This window comes from Arachis ipaensis, chromosome B1 (genome assembly GCF_059453495.1).
Source record: "Arachis ipaensis isolate K30076 ecotype BB chromosome B1, ASM5945349v1, whole genome shotgun sequence".
Lineage (NCBI taxonomy): Eukaryota > Viridiplantae > Streptophyta > Magnoliopsida > Fabales > Fabaceae > Arachis > Arachis ipaensis.
This window is the reverse complement of record NC_142436.1, coordinates 112,127,077-112,145,521: the sequence shown is the minus strand read 5'-3', so window position 1 is coordinate 112,145,521 and position 18,445 is coordinate 112,127,077. Positions and strand designations below refer to the sequence as shown.

At 39.3% G+C, this 18,445-nt stretch overlaps 1 non-coding gene across 1 annotated transcript; it reads right to left on the bottom strand.

Annotated features, from left to right (window-relative positions):
• Positions 1-10,025: 10,025 nt before the first annotated feature.
• On the bottom strand, positions 10,026-10,133 carry LOC148577948 (small nucleolar RNA R71). The gene has a single exon (XR_015904647.1). It is a non-coding gene; the product is annotated as a small nucleolar RNA R71 (small nucleolar RNA).
• Positions 10,134-18,445: the final 8,312 nt, after the last annotated feature.

Below are 18,445 nucleotides of genomic sequence, written 5' to 3'. Positions count from 1 at the left end.
CCTTCTATTCCTCTCCTTTCCTTTCTTTTGCTTGAGGACAAGCAAACCTCTAAGTTTGGTGTGCTTTGCGTGATCACTGAGCTAAGACTTACTAAGATCATGGCTCCTAAAGGGAAACAAACCACCTCAAGAGGCAAGAAAAAGAATATTCCAAAACTACTGTAGAATCAGGAGAAGTTCTTAACAAAAGAACATGCAGACCATTACTACAGAATAATGGGTCTAAGCTCAGTGATCCCGGAAGTTAAATTCGATCTGAAGGAAGATGAATATCCGGAGATCCAAGAGCAAATTCGAAACAGGGGCTGGGAAATCCCAGCTAATCCTGAAAGGTGAAAAGAAACATGGTTCAGGAATTCTACGCAAATATGTGGCAAACAGATAGGCAGAGAAGGGCCGGAATCGCCTTTTACACCTTTCGAACCATGGTCAGAGGGAAAGCTATTTACTTCTACATTGACAAAATAAGAGAGATCTTCAAGCTGCAGCAACTACAAGATGATCCGGATTCCTTCAGTAAGAGAATGGTGAGATCAGATAAGCGCTTGGACCAAATTCTAAAGGATATATGCATCCCTGGAACCAAGTGGACAACCAACATAAAGGGTGTCCCAAATCAACTCAAGAGAGGGGATCTCAAACCAGTCGCTAGGGACTGGCTGGACTTCATTGGGCGTTCCATATTGCCCACCAGTAACCGCTCTGAGGTTACTCTCAAAAGAGCAGTCATGATCCATTGTATTATGCAGGGAAATGAAGTGGAGGTTGAAGATATGATTTTGAGTGAGCTCTACACAATTGCAAACAAGAACTCCAAAGAAGCTAAATTGGCTTACCCAAGCTTAATATCTCTGCTATGCAAGGATGCTGGGGTAAAGATGGGAGTGGATGAGTATATCTCAGTAGGGCACCCAATCACAAAAAAATCAATGGAAGGAAAACAGGTACAAGACAACTCCATCAAAAGGAGGGCACAGGAGTTCCTCCCAGAAATCCCTCAGATTGACTACTGGACCTGCCTAGAGGCCTCTGTCACCAAGCTGCAAGAAGCTATGGATCAACTAAAAGAAGAACAGCAAGTTCAAAATAACATGCTCTACAAACTGCTAAGGGAACAAGAGGAGCAAGGGCGTGAGCTACAGGAGCTGAAGCGCCAGAAGCTGTCTCTTGAAGGGCCAAGCACCCCACAGACTAAAGGAACATCCATCTCCCAAAATAAAGGTTGTTGAGTCCTAATCTTAACCTTAAATCTGTGATAACTTTTACTATTAGAAATCTGCCTTAGAAGTTATATGAGTAGTAGTAATTAGTACTTTTATCTTTATTTTTTTATATTTTTTTATTTTATCCCCAATTAAGTTATAATTTATCTTTCTTATCATCATTAAACATGAATAAAATAGCAGATTTTTAGAATAAGGAGGCAATTTTATTTTCGAGTTTTAATGAGAAAAAAATTCAAATTATTTATATGTGGTGGCAATACTTTTTGTTCTCTGAATGAATGCTTGAACAGTGCATATGTCTTTTGAATTTGATGTTTATGAATGTTAAAACTGTTGGCTCTTGAAGAATGATGAAAAAGAGAAATGTTATTGATAATCTGAAAAATCATGAAATTGATTCTTGAAGCAAGAAAAAGTAGCAAAAAAAAGCCAATAGCCCTTTAAACCAAAAGGCAAGGGTAAAATAAAAAGGGTCCAAGGCTTTGAGCATCAGTGGATAGGAGGGCCCAAAGGAATAAAATCCCGGCCTAAGTGGCTAAACCAAGCTGTCCCTAACCATGTGCTTGTGGCGTGAAGGTGTCAAGTGAAAAGCTTGAGACTGAGCAGTTAAAGTCATGATCCAAGGCAAAAAGAGTGTGCTTAAGAACTCTGGACACCTCTAATTGGGGACTCTAGCAAAGCTGAGTCACAATCTGAAAGGGTTCACCCAGTTATGTGTTTGTCGCATTTATGTATCCGGTGGTAATATTGGAAAACAAAGTGCTTAGGGCCACGGCCAAGACTCATAAAGTAGTTGTGTTCAAGAATCAACATACTAAACTAGGAGAATCAATAACACTATCTGAATTCTGAATTCCTATAGATGCCAATCATTCTGAACTTCAAAGGATGAATGGAGATGCCAAAACTGTTCAGAAGCAAAAAGCTACTAATCTCGCTCATCTAATGAGAATTTGAGCTTCATATAAAACTCTAAGATGTTATTGCCTCTTGACCTTATTTCTATCCTGTTTTATTTATCTAATTACTTGAGGACAAGCAACAGTTTAAGTTTGGTCTTGTGATGAGCGGATATTTTATATGCTTTTTGGGGGTATTTTCATTATAGTTTTAGTAGGATTTAGCTACTTTTTAGTATAGTTTTATTAGTTTTTATGCAAAAATCACATTTTTGGACTTTACTATGAGTTTGTGTGTTTTTTTGTGATTTCAGGTATTTTCTGGCTGAAATTGAGGAATCTGAGCTTTAATCTGATTCAGAGGCTGAAAAAGGACTGCAGATGCTGTTGGATTCTGACCCTGCTTCACGCAAAATAGATTTTCTTAAGCTACAGAAACTCAATTGGCGCGCTTTCAATTGTGTTTGAAAGTAGACATCCAGGGCTTTCCAGCAATATATAATAGTCCATACTTGGCCCGAGTTTTGACAATGCAAACTGGTGTTGAACACCAACTTTCTGCCCTATTCTGAAGTTAAACGCCAGAAACAAGTTACAAACCAGAGTTAAACGCCACAAACAATCTGCAACCTGGCATTTAACTCCAAAAGAAGCCTCTACACGTGTAAAGCTCAATGCTCAGCCCAAACACACACTAAGTGGGCCCCAGAAGTGGATTTCTACACTATCCATCTTAGTTTATTCATTTTCTGTAAACCCTAGCTACTAGTTTAGTATAAATACTACTTTTAGAGACTAACTATGTACCTCATGACATTTTACATCAGAACTTTTATTCTCTACTGCATGAGTCTCTAAACTCCATGGTTGGGGGTGAAGAGCTCTGTTGTGTCTCGATGAATTAATGCAATTACTACTGTTTTCCATTCAATCACGCTTGTTTCTATTCTAAGATATTCACTCGCACTTCAACCTGATGAATGTGATGATCTGTGACACTCATCATCATTCTCACCTATGAACGCGTGCCTGACAACCACCTCCATTCTATCTGCAATAGCTTGAGTCCATATCTCTTGGGTTTCTAATCTAAGATTAGAACCTTCATGGTACAGGTTAGAATTATTGGCGGCCATTCCTGAGATCCGGAAAGTCTAAACCTTGTCTGTGGTATTCCGAGTAGGATCCGCGAAGGGATGACTGTGACGAGCTTTAAACTCACGAGTGTTGGGCGTAGTGACAGACGCAAAAGGATCAATGGATCCTACTCCAACATGAGTGAGAACCGAGATGATTAGCCGTGCGGTGACAGCGCACTTGGACCATTTTCACTGAGAGGACGGATGGTAGCCATTGACAACGGTGATCCACCAACATACAGCTTGCCATGGAAGGAGCCTTGCGTGCGTGAAGAAGAAGACAGTAGGAAAGCAGAGATTCAGAAGACAGAGCATCTCCAAAACCTCAACCTGTTCTCTATTACTGCATAACAAGTATTTATTTCATGTTCTTTTACTTTTTACAATTAAAACTAAGAATCATTACTGATATCCTGACTAAGAATTACAAGATAACCATAGCTTGCTTCAAGCCGACAATCTCCGTGGGATCAACCCTTACTCACGTAAGGTATTACTTGGACGACCCAGTGCACTTGCTGGTTAGTTGTGCAAAATTGCAAAAGTGTGATTGTGATTTCGTGCACCAGCCCTCCTAGTTTGCGGCGAGCTTGCCATGTGATGGTGGTCGTCGCGCGACTTCTGTCTTTCGAATGACCAAGTCTCCTTTGTCGAACGTTCGACTTTTGACCGATTTATTGTAGCGCAGAGATAATGTTTGCTGTGCTGCGCGTAGTCTTAGTGTGGCTATATCTCGGATCTCTTTGATGGTGTCCAACTCGGTTCACCGAGCTTCCTTGTGGTCGCCGAGCTGTGTTCTAATTGAGCTTTGGGATATTTTTAGTGGTATCATTGCTTCAGAGCCATATACAAGTCGGAATGACGTTTCCTTTGTTGATGACTGGGGTGTTGTATTGTATCCCCATAGGACTTCAGGTATTAGGTCGGCCCATAGTCCTTTTGCGTTGTACAACTTCTTAAGTGCGTCCAATATCACTTTATTTGCTGCTTCTGCGAGTCCGTTCGTCTGAGGATGTTCAACAGAGGCAAAATGTTGTTTGATTTTGAGGTTCTGCAAAAAAGATTGAAATTTTTTATCGGCAAACTGGCGACCACTGTCAGTTATGATATGATGAGGAATGCCAAAACGGCAAATAATGTTTTTCCAAACGAAAGAGATTATTTGGTGTGATGTGATTTTTTTCAAAGGCTGGGCCTCGACCCATTTTGAAAAGTAGTCAATTCCGACTATAAGAAATTTTACCTGGCCCAGCGCCGTAGGGAACGGGCCGAGAATGTCTAATCCCCATTGGTTGAAAGGCTATGTGACATCGCTATGATGCATATCTTCGGCTGGAATGTGGATGGTTGGGGCGTGCTTCTGGCAATTTATACAGGTCTGAACTTTGTTTTGACTGTCTTGTTTTAGAGATGGCCAAAAGAAGCCGGCGCGGAAGATTTTGGAGGCTAAGCTCCGAGCTCCTGTGTGTGTTCCGCAGATCCCCTCATGTGCTTCGGACAGTGCTACTTCGGCCACGGGTCTGCTGAGGCATTTGAGCAATGGGCGAGTGTATCCTCGTCTGTATAAGGTGCCGTTCAGTAATGTGAAAAAGGTGGCTTGTCTTCGGAACCTTTTGACGTTCTCAATGGTTTCTGGAATGCGGTACGTTTGTAGATAATCTATGAAATCTGTTCGCCAATCTCTTTCCTGTATAACACTTAGCACCTTTGTCAGATCAACACTTGGAGATGTTATAGTAAATTGATGTAATGTAGAGATCTCAGACTGGGTACTGCCGAGCTTGGATAAAATATCCGCTCTTTGGTTTTGTTCTCTTGGTATGTGTTGTATTTCAAACTTTTTAAATTGTGAAATTAAATCTTTCACTAATAACAAATATTTAGATAGAAGAGGATCTCTTACTTGAAACAGGTCATTTACCTGCTGAACAACTAACAGGGAGTCACAGTAGATCTTGATAGTGGGTATATGGAGATCTAAACAAAGGCGGAGTCCTGCGACCAGGGCTTCATACTCGGATTGATTATTGCTGGCCTTAAAAGATAAATGTAAGGAATGCTCGAGGATGGAACCATCATCGGCTTCCAATCAGATTCCAGCACCACACCCTTCTTTGTTGGATGGCGTCTATGTACAAGGTCCATTATTTTGTGTGGTCGTCTTCTGATGGTATTGTAAGTTCTGCAATAAAGTTGGCGAGAAATTATGATTTGATTGCTCCACTAGACTGATATTTGATGTCGACCTCGGATAATTCGATTGACCACTTTATAAGTCTCCCTGCAATGTCGGGCTTGTGTAATACTTGTCGTAGTGGGTGATCTGTCCTGACGTTGATGACATGACTCTGGAAATAAGGTCGGAGTCTGCGTGCGGAGAAGACTAATGCTAAGGCCGGCTTCTCTATCCTAACGGCATGTTGGAGCGTTTTGCTGACGAAGTATACTGGATGCTAAATTTTGTTTCTTTCTATAACAAGAGCAGAGCTTATCGCCCAATCAGTAACTGATAAGTACAAGAATAAATCTTCCCCTTGGAGGGGTTTTTGTAGAATCGGCGGTTGTGAGAGAGTTGTTTTTAGTGTGTTAAAAGCTCTTTCACAATCATCGGTCTATTGAAATCTGTTTTTCTTTTTTATTGTTTGGAAAAATGGATTAGACTTTGAAGCTAAACAAGGTACTGATGAGCGGATAATTTATACGCTGGCATTATTTTTACATAGTTTTTAGTGTGATTTGATTAGTTTTTAGTATATTTTTATTAGTTTTTAATTAAAAATCATATTTCTAGACTTTACTAGGAGTTTGTGTGTTTTTTTGTGATTTCAGGTAATTTCTGGCTGAAATTGAGGGACTTGAGCAAAAATCTGATTCAGAGGCTGAAGAAGGACTGCAGATGCTGTTGGATTCTAACCTACCTGCACTCAAAGTGGATTTTATGGAGCTACAGAAACCCAATTGGCGCGCTCTTAATTGCGTTGGAAAGTAGACATCCAGGGCTTTCCAGAAATATATAATAGTTCATACTTTGCTCAAGATTAGACGACGCAAACTAGCGTTTAACGCCAGCTTTCTGCCCTATTCTGGTGTTAAACGCCAAAAACAAGTTGCAAAGCAGAGTTAAACGCTAGAAACAAGTTACAAACTGGCGTTCAACTCCAAGGAAGACCTCTACATGTGAAAGCTTCAATGCTCAGCCCAAGCACACACCAAGTGGGCCAGGAAGTGGATTTCTGCATCATTTACTCATTTCTGTAAACCCTAGTAACTAGTTTAGTATAAATAGAACTTTTTACTATTGTATTTACATCTCTGGTTAGTCTTTGAATAATTTTACGTTCAGAAATCACGTTTTGGGGGCTGGCCATTCGGCCATGCCTGGACCTTGTTCTTATGTATTTTCAACGGTAGAGTTTCTACACACCATAGATTAAGGTGTGGAGCTCTGCTGTTCCTCATGAATTAATGCAAAGTACTATTATTTTTCTATTCAACTCAAGCCTATTTCTTTTCTAAGATATTCATTCGCACACAAGAACATGATGAATGTGATGATTATGTGACGCTCATCACCATTCTCACTTATAAACGCGTACCTGACAAACACTTCCATTCTACATGAAAGCAAGCTTGAATGCATATCTCTTAGCCTCCTGATCTACGATCAGAGTCTTCGTGGTATAGGCTAGAATTATTGGCGGCCATTCTTGAGATCCGGAAAGTCTAAACCTTGTCTGTGGTATTCCGAGTAGGATCTGGGAAGGGATGGCTGTGACGAGCTTCAAACTCGCGAGTGCTGGGCGTAGTGACAGACGTAAAAGGATTACTAAATCCTATTCTAGCATGATCGAGAACCGACAGATGATTATCCGTGCGGTGACAGTGCATTTGGACCATTTTCACTGAGAGGACGGGATGTAGCCATTGACAACGGTGATGCCCAATATACAGCTTTCCATGGAAAGGAGTATGAATGATTGGATGAAAGCAGTAGGAAAGCAGAGGTTCAGAAGGAATAAAAGCGTCTCCATACGCTTATCTAAAATTCTCACCAATGAATTACATAAGTATTTCTATCCTATTTTATATTTTAATTATATTTTAATTATCAAATCTCCATAACCAATTGAATCTGCCTGACTGAGATTTACAAGGTGACCATAGCTTGCTTCAAACTGACAATCTCCGTGGGATCGACCCTTACTCACGTAAGGTTTACTACTTGGACGACCCAGTGCACTTGCTGGTTAGTTGTGCGAAGTTGTGAAAAAGAACTAAGATTATGAGCGTGCGTATTAAGTTTTTGGCACCGTTACCAAGGAATGAACAATCACGATTTCGTGCACTAAGTTTTTGGCGCCGTTGCCGGGGATTGTTCGAGTTTGGACAACTGACGGTTCATCTTGTTGCTCAGATTAGGTAATTTTATTTTAATTTTAAGTTTTTGTTTTTATTCTTTTTATTTTCAAAAAATTTTCAAAAAAAATAATAATAAATTATTCTATGGCTTCAGAATTTTTAAGAATGAATTCTAGAGTTTCACGATGATCTGTTGAAGTCTGGCTGGCTGTGAAGCCATGTCTAATCCTTTGGACCGAGGTTTCAACTATCATTAGAAGAGCTTCTTTGTCTTTCTCAGCAATTTAGCTTTTGTATGTAATGATCTGCTAAAGCTTGGCTGGCCATTGGCCATGTCTAGTGTTTTGGACCGGAGCTTTCACTGAAAGCTTGGCTGGCTAGTAAGCCATGTCTAACTCTTGGACTGGAGCTTTAGACTAATATTGCATGATTCCTGGAATTCTCATTAGAAATTTTGAAATCCTTATCTTTCTTTTTCCAATTAATTTTCAAAAAATCAAAAAAAAAAATTTACAAAATCATAAAAACCAAAAATATTTTGTGTTTCTTGTTTGAGTCTAGTGTCAAGTTTTAAGTTTGGTGTCTATTGCATATTTGTAAATTTTTCTTAATTTTTGAAAATTCATCATATGTTCTTCATGATCTTCAAGTTGTTCTTGATGATCTTCTTTGTTTTGATCTTTGCATTTTCTTGTTGTGCATCTTTTCTTGTTTCTCATATGCATTTTCAATTTGTTAGTGTCTCAACATTAAAAATTTTTAAGTTTAGTGTCTTGCATGTTTTCCTTTTCTTAAAAATTTTCAAAAATAAGTTCTTGGTGTTCATCTTGATCTTCAAAGTGTTCTTGGTGTTCATCTTGACATTCAAAGTGTTCTTGCATGCATTAGTTGTTTTGATTCATAATTTTTATGTTTTGTTCCAATTTGGTGTTTTTGTCTCTCTTCATAAAAATTCAAAAATCAAAAAAATATCTTTCTCTTATTCTTCTCATAAAATTCGAATATTTGAGTTGACTTTTTCAAAATTTTTAAAATCTAGTTGTTTCTTATTAGTCAAGTCAAAATTTCAATTTAAAAAATCCTATCTTTTCAAAACTTTTTCAAAAAAATCAAATCTTTTTCAATTTTCTTCTTAATATTTTCAAAAATTTCAAAATGATTTTCAAAAATCTTTTTCTTATTTTTGTTTCATATTTTTGAATTCATTGCTAACTTTTAATATTTTGATTCAAAAATCTCAAGTTGTTACTTGCCTATTAAGAAAGGTTCATTCTTTAAATTTTAAAATCCTATCTTTTAGTTTCTTGTTAGTCAAGTAATCAACTTTAATTTTCAAAAATCAAATCTTTTTAATTTCCTTTTTAAATCTTTTCAAATTAAATTTCAATCATATCTTTTTCAATTTCAATCATATCTTTTTCAAAATCAATTTCAAAATCTTTTCTAACTTCTCACCCTTTCAAATTTGATTGTCAAATCTTTTTCAATTAACCACTTAACTTTTTGTTTGATTTTAAAAGTTTACTATTTCAATCATATCTTTTTCAAAACCACCTAACTACTTTTCTCTCTCTTATTTTCGAAAATCACTAACCTCGTTTTCAAAAAAATTTCTTTTCATTAACTAATTGTTTTAAATTTTAATTTAATTTTATTTTCCTTCTTAAATTTCGAATTCGAATTAATAGTCAAAATAAAAACAAAAAAATATTTTTATTTCATTTTTAATTTTCGAATTCTTCCCCCTCTTCTCCCCTGTGTTCAAATTTTTTTTCTCTTCTCTTCTTCTACTCACAAAAGGGAATCTCTATACTGTGACATAGAGGATTCCATATTTTCTTTTCTGTTCTCTTCTTTTTCATATGAGCAGGAACAAGGATAAGAACATTCTTGTTAAAGCTGATCCTAAACCTGAAAGGACTCTGAAGAGGAAGTTAAGGGAAGCTAAAGCACAACTCTCTAGAGAGAACCTGACAGAAATTTTCGAAAAAGAAGGAGACATGGCCGAAAATAATAACAATGGTGGAGATGCAAGGAAGATGCTTGGTGACTTTACTGCACCAAATTCTAACTTACATGGAAGAAGCATCTCAATCCCTGCCATTGGAGCAAACAATTTTGAGCTAAAGCCTTAATTAGTTTCTCCGATGCAACAGAATTGCAAGTTTCATGGACTTCCATCAGAAGATCCTTTTCAGTTCTTAACTGAATTCTTGCAAATCTGTGATACTGTTAAGACCAATGGGGTTGATCCCGAGGTCTACAGGCTTATGCTTTTTCCGTTTGCTGTAAGAGACAGAGCTAGAATATGGTTGGACTCTCAACCTAAAGATAGCCTGAACTCTTGGGATAAGCTGGTCACGGCTTTCTTAGCCAAGTTCTTTTCTCCTCAAAAGCTTAGCAAGCTTAGAGTGGATGTTCAAACCTTCAAACAGAAAGAAGGTGAATCCTTCTATGAAGCTTGGGAGAGATACAAGCAACTGACCAAAAAGTGTCCTTCTGACATGCTTTCAGAATGGACCATCCTGGATATATTCTATGATGGTCTGTCTGAATTATCTAAGATGTCATTGGACCATTCTGCAGGTGGATCCATTCACCTAAAGAAAACGCCTGCAGAAGCTCAGGAACTCATTGACATGGTTGCAAATAACCAGTTCATGTACATTTCTGAAAGGAATCCTGTCAGTAATGGGATGCCTCAGAGGAAGGAAGTTCTTGAAATTGATACTATGAATGCCATATTGGCTCAGAATAAAATATTGACTCAGCAAGTCAATATAATTTCTCAGAGTCTGAATGGATTACAAGTTGCATCCAACAGTACTAAAGAAGCATCTTCTGAAGAAGAAGCTTATGATCTTGAGAACCCCTGTAATAGCAGAGGTGAATTACATGGAAGAACCCTATGGAAACACCTATAATCCCTCATGGAGAAATCATCTAAATTTCTCATGGAAGGATCAACAAAAGCCTCAACAAGGCTTTAATAATGGTGGAAGAAACAGGTTTAGCAATAGCAAGCCTTTTCCATCATCCTCTCAGCAACAGACAGAGAATTCTGAACAGAATCCATCTAGCTTAGCAAATATAGTCTCTGGTCTATCTAAGGCCACTCTAAGTTTCATGAATGAAACAAGGTCCTCCATTAGGAATTTGGAGGTACAAGTGGGCCAGCTGAGTAAAAGAGTCACTGAAACTCCTCCTAGTACTCTCCCAAGCAATACAAAAGAGAATCCAAAAAGAGAGTGCAAGGCCATAACCTTAGTTAGTGTGGCCGAACCCAGAGAGGAGGAGGAGGACGTGAATCCTAGTGAGGAAGACCTCTTGGGATGTTCACTGACCAATAAGGAGTTTCCCTTTGAGGAACCAAAGGAATCTGAGGCTCATCTAGAGACCATAGAGATTCTATTGAACCTTCTTTTACCATTCATGAGCTCTGATGACTATTCTTCCTCTGAAGAGGATGAAGACATCATTGAAAAGCAGGTTGCTAAATATCTAGGAGCCATCATGAAGTTGAATGCCAGTTTATTTGGTAATGAGACTTGGGAGGATGAACCCCCCTTGTTCACCAATGAACTAAGTGCATTGATAAGGCAGCCATTGCCTCAAAAGAAACCGGATCCCGGAAAGTTCTTCATACCTTGTACTATAGGCACCATGACCTTTGAGAAGGCTCTGTGTGACCTTGGGTCAGGGATAAACCTCATGCCACTCTCTGTAATAGAGAAACTGGGAATCTATGAGGTACAAGCTGCAAGAATCTCACTAGAGATGGCAGACAAATCAATGAAACATGCTTATGGATTAGTAGAGGACTTATTAGTAAAGGTTGAAAGCCTTTACATCCCTGCTGATTTCATAATCCTAGACACTGGGAAGGATGAGGATGAATCCATCATTCTTGGAAGACCATTCCTGGCCACAGCAAAAGCTGTGATTGATGTGGATAGAGGAGAGTTGGTCCTTCAACTGAATGAGGACTACCTTGTATTTAAAACTCAAGGTTCTCCTTCTGTAACCATGGAGAGGAAGCATGAAAAGCTTTTCTCACTGTAGAGTCAACTAAAGCCCCCACAGTCAAACTCTAAGTTTGGTGTTGGGAGGCCACAACCAAACTCTAAGTTTGGTGTTGAGAGGCCACAACCAAACTCTAAGTTTGGTGTTAAGAGGCCCTAACCTTGCTCTGATTATCTGTGAAGCTCCATGAGAGCTCACTGTCAAGCTATTGACATTAAAGAAGCGCTTGTTGGGAGGCAACCTAATGTTATTTAATTATATCTAATTATTTTCCATTGCTATTTTATGTTTTCTTTAGGTTGATGATCATGTGAAGTCACAAAAACTACTGAAAAATCAAAAACAGAATGAAAAATAGCATTAAAAATAGCTCAGCCTGGAGGAAGAGCTTATAGAGCATGGAGTTAGCGTTTAACGCCAGAAACAAGAAGCAAGCTGGCGTTTAACGCCAGACATGCATTCTAAGGGCGTTTTGCACGCCTACATGGAGTAGAGATGCTAAGTCCTTGACCCCACAGGATCCCCACCTACCCCACCTCTTCTTCTCTCCTCTTCACACCTTTTCATAGCACTCTTCCCCAAATACCCTTCACCAATCACCTCCATACCTCTTCCTTATAAACCCCACCTACCTCCAAAATTCAAATTCTTTTCCCTCCCAAACCCAACCCTAATGGCCGAAACCTACCCTTCCCCCCACCCCTATATAAACCCCTCAACACTACTCCACTTTCACACATTACATCCACCACTTCTCCCCCTTGGCCGAATACACCTTCTCCCTCCATCTCCTCTATTTTCTTCTTCTTCTACTACTTTCTTTCTACTTTTGCTCGGGGACGAGCAAACCTTTTAAGTTTGGTGTGGTAAAAGCATTGCTTTTTGTTTTTCCATAACCATTAATGGCATCTAAGGCCGGAGAAACCTCAAGAAAGAGGACAGAGAAGGCAATTGCTTCCACCTCTGAGTCATGGGAGATGAAGAGATTCATCTCAAAGGTCCATCAAGACCATTTCTATGAAGTTGTGGCCAAGAAAAAGGTGATCCCTGAGGTCCCTTTTAAGCTCAAAAAGAGCGAGTATCCGGAGATCTGACAAGAGATTAGAAGAAGAGGATGGGAAGTACTCTCCAATCCTATTCAACAAGTCGGAATCTTAATGGAGTTCTATGTAAATGCATGGATCACTAGGAACCATGATCGAAGTATGAACCCAAACCCAAAGAATTGGCTTACAATGGTTCGGGAGAAATACTTAGATTTCAATCCGGAAAATGTAAGGTTGGCGTTCAACTTGCAAATGTTGCAAGAAAATGTACACCCCTACACTAGAAGGGTCAACTTTGATCAAAGGTTAGACCAAGTCCTCATGGACATATGTGTGGAAGGAGCTCAATGGAAAGTTGACTCAAGAGGCAAGCCGGTTCAATTGAGAAGACCGGACCTTAAGCCTGTAGCTAGAGGATGGTTGGAGTTCATCCAATGCTCAATTATTCCTACTAGCAACTGGTCTGAAGTTACTGTAGATCGGGCCATCATGATCCATAGTATCATGATTGGGGAGGAAGTAGAAGTTCATGAGATTATACCTCAAGAACTCTACAAGGTGGCTGACAAGTCCTCCACTTTGGCAAGGTTAGCCTTTCCTCACCTCATTTGCCACCTCTGCAATTCGGCTGGAATTGACATAGAGGGAGATATCCTCATTGATGAGAACAAGCCCATCACTAAGAAAAGGATGGAGCAAACAAGAGATCATGGACCTCAACAAGAGCATGAGGAAATTCCTCACCATGAAATTCCTGAGATGTCTCAAAGGATGCACTTCCCTCTACAAAACTATTGGGAGCAAATCAACACCTCCCTAGGAGAATTAAGTTCCAACATGGGACAACTAAGGATGGAACACCAAGAGCACTCCATCATTCTCCATGAGATTAGAGAAGATCAAAGAGCTATGAGGGAGGAGCAACAAAGACAAGGAAGAGACATAGAGGAGCTCAAGAGCACCATTGGTTCTTCGAGAAGAAGAAGACGCCACCCTCACTAAGGTGGACCCGTTCCTTAATCTCCTTGTTCTTATTTTCCTGTTTTTCGGTTCTTAAGCCTTATGTTTTATTTATTTTTGTGTCTTTACTATATGATCATTAGTGTTTAAGTGTCTATGTCTTAAAGCTATGAATGTCCTATGAATCCATCACCTCTATTAAATGAAAAATGCTTTTAATCACAAAGAACAAGAAGTACATGATTTCAAATTCATCCTTGAAACTAGTTTAATTATTTTGATGTGGTGACAATACTTTTTGTTTTCTGAATGAATGCTTGAACAGTGCATATGTCTTTTGAATTTTTTGTCTATGAATGTTAAAATTGTTGGCTCTTGAAAGAATGATGAAAAAGGAGAAATGTTATTTGATGATCTGAAAAATCATAAAAATGATTCTTGAAGCAAGAAAAAGCAGTGAATAGAGAAAAGCTTGCGGAAAAAAAAAAGAGAAGGCGAAAAAAAAGAAAGAAAAAGAAAAAAAGAAGCAAGCAGAAAAAGTCAATAGCCCTTAAAACCAAAAGGCAAGGGTAATAAAAAGGATCCAAGGCTTTGAGCATCAGTGGATAGGAGGGCCCAAAGGATCCAAATCCTGGCCTAAGCGGCTAAACCAAGCTGTCCCTAACCATGTGCTTGTGGCGTGAAGGTGTCAAGTGAAAAGCTTGAGACTGAGCGGTTAAAGTCGAGGTCCAAAGCAAAAACAGAGTGTGCTTAAGAACCCTGGACACCTCTAAATTGGAGACTTTAGCAAAGCTGAGTCACAATCTGAAAAGGTTCACCCAATTATGTGTCTGTGGCATTTATGTATCCGGTGGTAATACTGGAAAACAAAGTGCTTAGGGCCACGGCCAAGACTCATAAAGTAGCTGTGTTCAAGAATCAATATACTGAACTAGGAGAATCAATAACACTATCTGAATTCTGAGTTCCCATATATGCCAATCATTCTGAACTTCAAAGGATAAAGTGAGATGCCAAAACTGTTCAGAGGCAAAAAGGTACTAGTCCCGCTCATCTAATTGGATCTAAGTTTCATTGATATTTGGAATTTATAGTATATTCTCTTCTTTTTATCCTATTTGATTTTCAGTTGCTTGGGAACAAGCAACAATTTAAGTTTGGTGTTGTGATGAGCGGATAATTTATACGCTTTTTGGCATTGTTTTTACATAGTTTTAGTATGATTTGATTAGTTTTTAGTATATTTTTATTAGTTTTTAATTAAAAATCACATTTCTGGACTTTACTAGGAGTTTGTGTGTTTTTCTATGATTTCAGGTAATTTCTGGCTGAAATTGAGGGACTTGAGCAAAAATCTAATTCAGAGGCTGAAGAAGGACTGCAGATACTGTTAGATTCTGACCTCCCTGGAGCTACAGAAACCCAATTGGCACGCTCTCAATTGCGTTGGAAAGTAGACATTCAGGGATTTCCAGCAATATCTAATAGTTCATACTTTACCAAATATTAGACAACGCAAACTGGCGTTTAACGCCAGCTTTCTGCCCTATTCTGGCGTTAAACGCCAGAAACAAGTTGCAAAGCAGAGTCAAACGCCAGAAACAAGTTACAAACTGGCGTTCAACTCCAAGGAAGACCTCTACACGTGAAAGCTTCAATGCTCAGCCCAAGCACACACCAAGTGGGCCCGGAAGTGGATTTCTGTATCATTTACTCATTTCTGTAAACCCTAGTAACTAGTTTAATATAAATAGGACTTTTTACTATTGTATTTACATCTCTGGTTAGTCTTTGAATAATTTTACGTTCAGAGATCACGTTTAGGGGGCTGGCCATTCGGCCATGCCTGGACCTTGTTCTTATGTATTTTCAACGGTAGAGTTTCTACACACCATAGATTAAGGTGTGGAGCTCTGCTGTTTCTCATGAATTAATGCAAAGTACTATTGTTTTTCTATTCAACTCAAGCCTATTTCTTCTCTAAGATATTCATTCGCACACAAGAACATGATGAATGTGATGATTATGTGATGCTCATCACCATTCTCACTTATGAATGTGTGCCTGACAAACACTTCCATTCTACATGAAAGCAAGCTTGAATGCATATCTCTTAGCCTCCTGATCTACGATCAGAGTCTTCGTGGTATAGGCTAGGATTATTGGCAGCCATTCTTGAGATCCGGAAAGTCTAAACCTTGTCTGTGGTATTTCGAGTAGGATCTGGGAAGGGATGGCTGTGACGAGCTTCAAACTCGCGAGTGCTGGGCATAGTGACAGACGCAAAAGGATTACTGAATCCTATTCTAGCATGATCGAGAACCGACAGATGATTAGTCGTGCGGTGACAGCGCATTTAGACCATTTTCACTGAGAGGACGGGATGTAGCCATTGACAACGGTGATGCCCAATATACAGCTTGCCATGGAAAGGAGTATGAATGATTGGATGAAAGCAGTAGGAAAGCAGAGGTTCGGAAGGAATAAAAGCATCTCCATACGCTTATCTGAAATTCTCACCAATGAATTACATAAGTATTTCTATCCTATTTTATATTTTAATTATATTTTAATTATCAAATCTCCATAACCAATTGAATCCGCCTGACTGAGATTTACAAGGTGACCATAGCTTGCTTCAAACCGACAATCTCCATGGGATCTACCCTTACTCACGTAAGGTTTATTACTTGGACGACCCAGTGCACTTGCTGGTTAGTTGTGCAAAGTTGTGAAAAAGAACTAAGATTATGAACGTGCGTATTAAGTTTTTGGCACAGTTACCACGGAATGAACAATCACGATTTCGTGCACCAGGTACAAATCTTGATAGTGCAGCAAGCCTTCCTGTGAGGCGTTGTACTTCTTTTATAGTCTTCAGGCTTGTCATCTCCACAACTGCTCGGCATTTGTCGGGGTTTGCCTCAATGCCCCATGTGTGTCAATAAATATCCTAAGAACTTACCACCTTGTACTCCAAAAGCGCATTTTTCCGGGTTTAGGCGCATGTTATAGTGGCGGATCTGGCCGAATATCTCTGTTAAATCGGCAATATGGTTGCCGCTGACCTTTGTTTTGGTGACCATATCGTCTACATAATCTTCGATGTTTCTGTCGATTTGTTTGGTAAAAACTTTATCCATGAGATGCTGGTAATTTGCTCCTGCATTCTTAAGTCCAAAAGGCATAACCTTATAACAGTAGTTGCCGAAGTCAGTAATAAAAGCTGTTTTACTTTGATCAAAGGGGTGCATAAGTATTTGGTTGTACCCGGAATAGGCATCCATGAAACTTAAGATAGCATAACCGGAAGCGTTATCTACCAAAGAGTCTATGGATGGTAAAAGATAAGAATCCTTTGGGCATGCTTTGTTTAAGTCAGTAAAATCGACGCACATGCGTCACTTACCGTTTTGTTTCCTTACCATAACCACGTTGGCTAGCCAGGTGGTAAATCTGATCTCTTTGATGAATTCTGCGCTGATCAGTTTTTGTGTTTCTTCTAATGATGCTCTTCTTTTTTCTTCGCCGAGTTGTCTTTTCTTTTGTTGTACAGGTCTCGCAGATGGGTTTATAGCTAATTTATGACTGATGATTTGTGGGTCTATCCCGGGCATCTCGGAAGGTTTCCATGCAAATAAGTCGGGTTGCTCTTGCAGGAAGGTAGTGATGGCCTGTAGCTCATCGTTGCTTATTGACTTACCTACAAAAGTGAATTTTTTAGGGTCATTGTTAAAATATATCTTCTGTAAGTCGTCAGACAGAGTAGGTCGTTCTCGGAAGTCGGTTCTTGGATCTAGGTCGGCTAATGCCGAGCTACCGTTCGTAAGATCGACGTTGTTAACTTGTTGTTTCGAATGATTTTGGAACTTCATGCTGACGTTGTAACAATGCCGAGCTTCTTTATGATCTCCATGGATTGTGACAACATGATCGTCCTGCAAGGGAAACTTAACACACAGGTGAACTGTAGATACAATGGCGCCAAACTTGTTTAAGAAAGGGCGGCCAAGGATAAGATTATATGGACTGAAGTAATCTACTACTAGATATTGAATATCACAAGTTTTTGAAAGAGGATGCTCACCCAGCGTGGTTTGTAACCACACTGATCCCATTATTGGAACTCGTTCACCCGAGAATCCGACGAGATCTCCCCCTGTTGACTGGAGGATGTTGTTACTGAGCTTCATTTTTTGAAATGTCGAGTAGAATAAGATGTCGGCGCTACTTCCAAGATCTAGAAGTACTTTCTTGACTAGTAGGTCTCCCAATTGAAGAGTGATAACCACGGGATCATCCAGGTTCTGTATGTTAGAATTGAAGTCTGCTTGTGTAAATGTGACTTGTGGGAGTTGTGCTGGAGTTTGAGCTTCTCTTTGTGGCCCTTCTAACGAGCATATTGCTCGGAATGATCTTTTTCTTGCCGAGTTTGAGAATCCTCTACTGGCGTATCCTCCTGAAATATAATTAATTACTCCTCGAGGTTTTTCGTAATTGTTTGATGTTACCTTTTCTTTTCCTCAGTGTTGTTGTTCGGTTAAGTCACTGTTTGTAGATATTGTGGTACGTTTTTGGATGTGACCTCCAATATACTTGTCAAGGTGGCCTTGCTGAGCCAATCTCTCTAGGAGGTCTTTGGCTACTACACAGTCGTCAGTAGTGTGACCGTGCTTTTGGTGGAATGCGCAATACTTGGATTTGTCCGCGTTTTTAGTATCTTGGTAGGTACCAGCCTTTCTTGGTGGCTTGATCAATTTGGAATTCAGGATTTCCTTTATTATGTCCTCTTG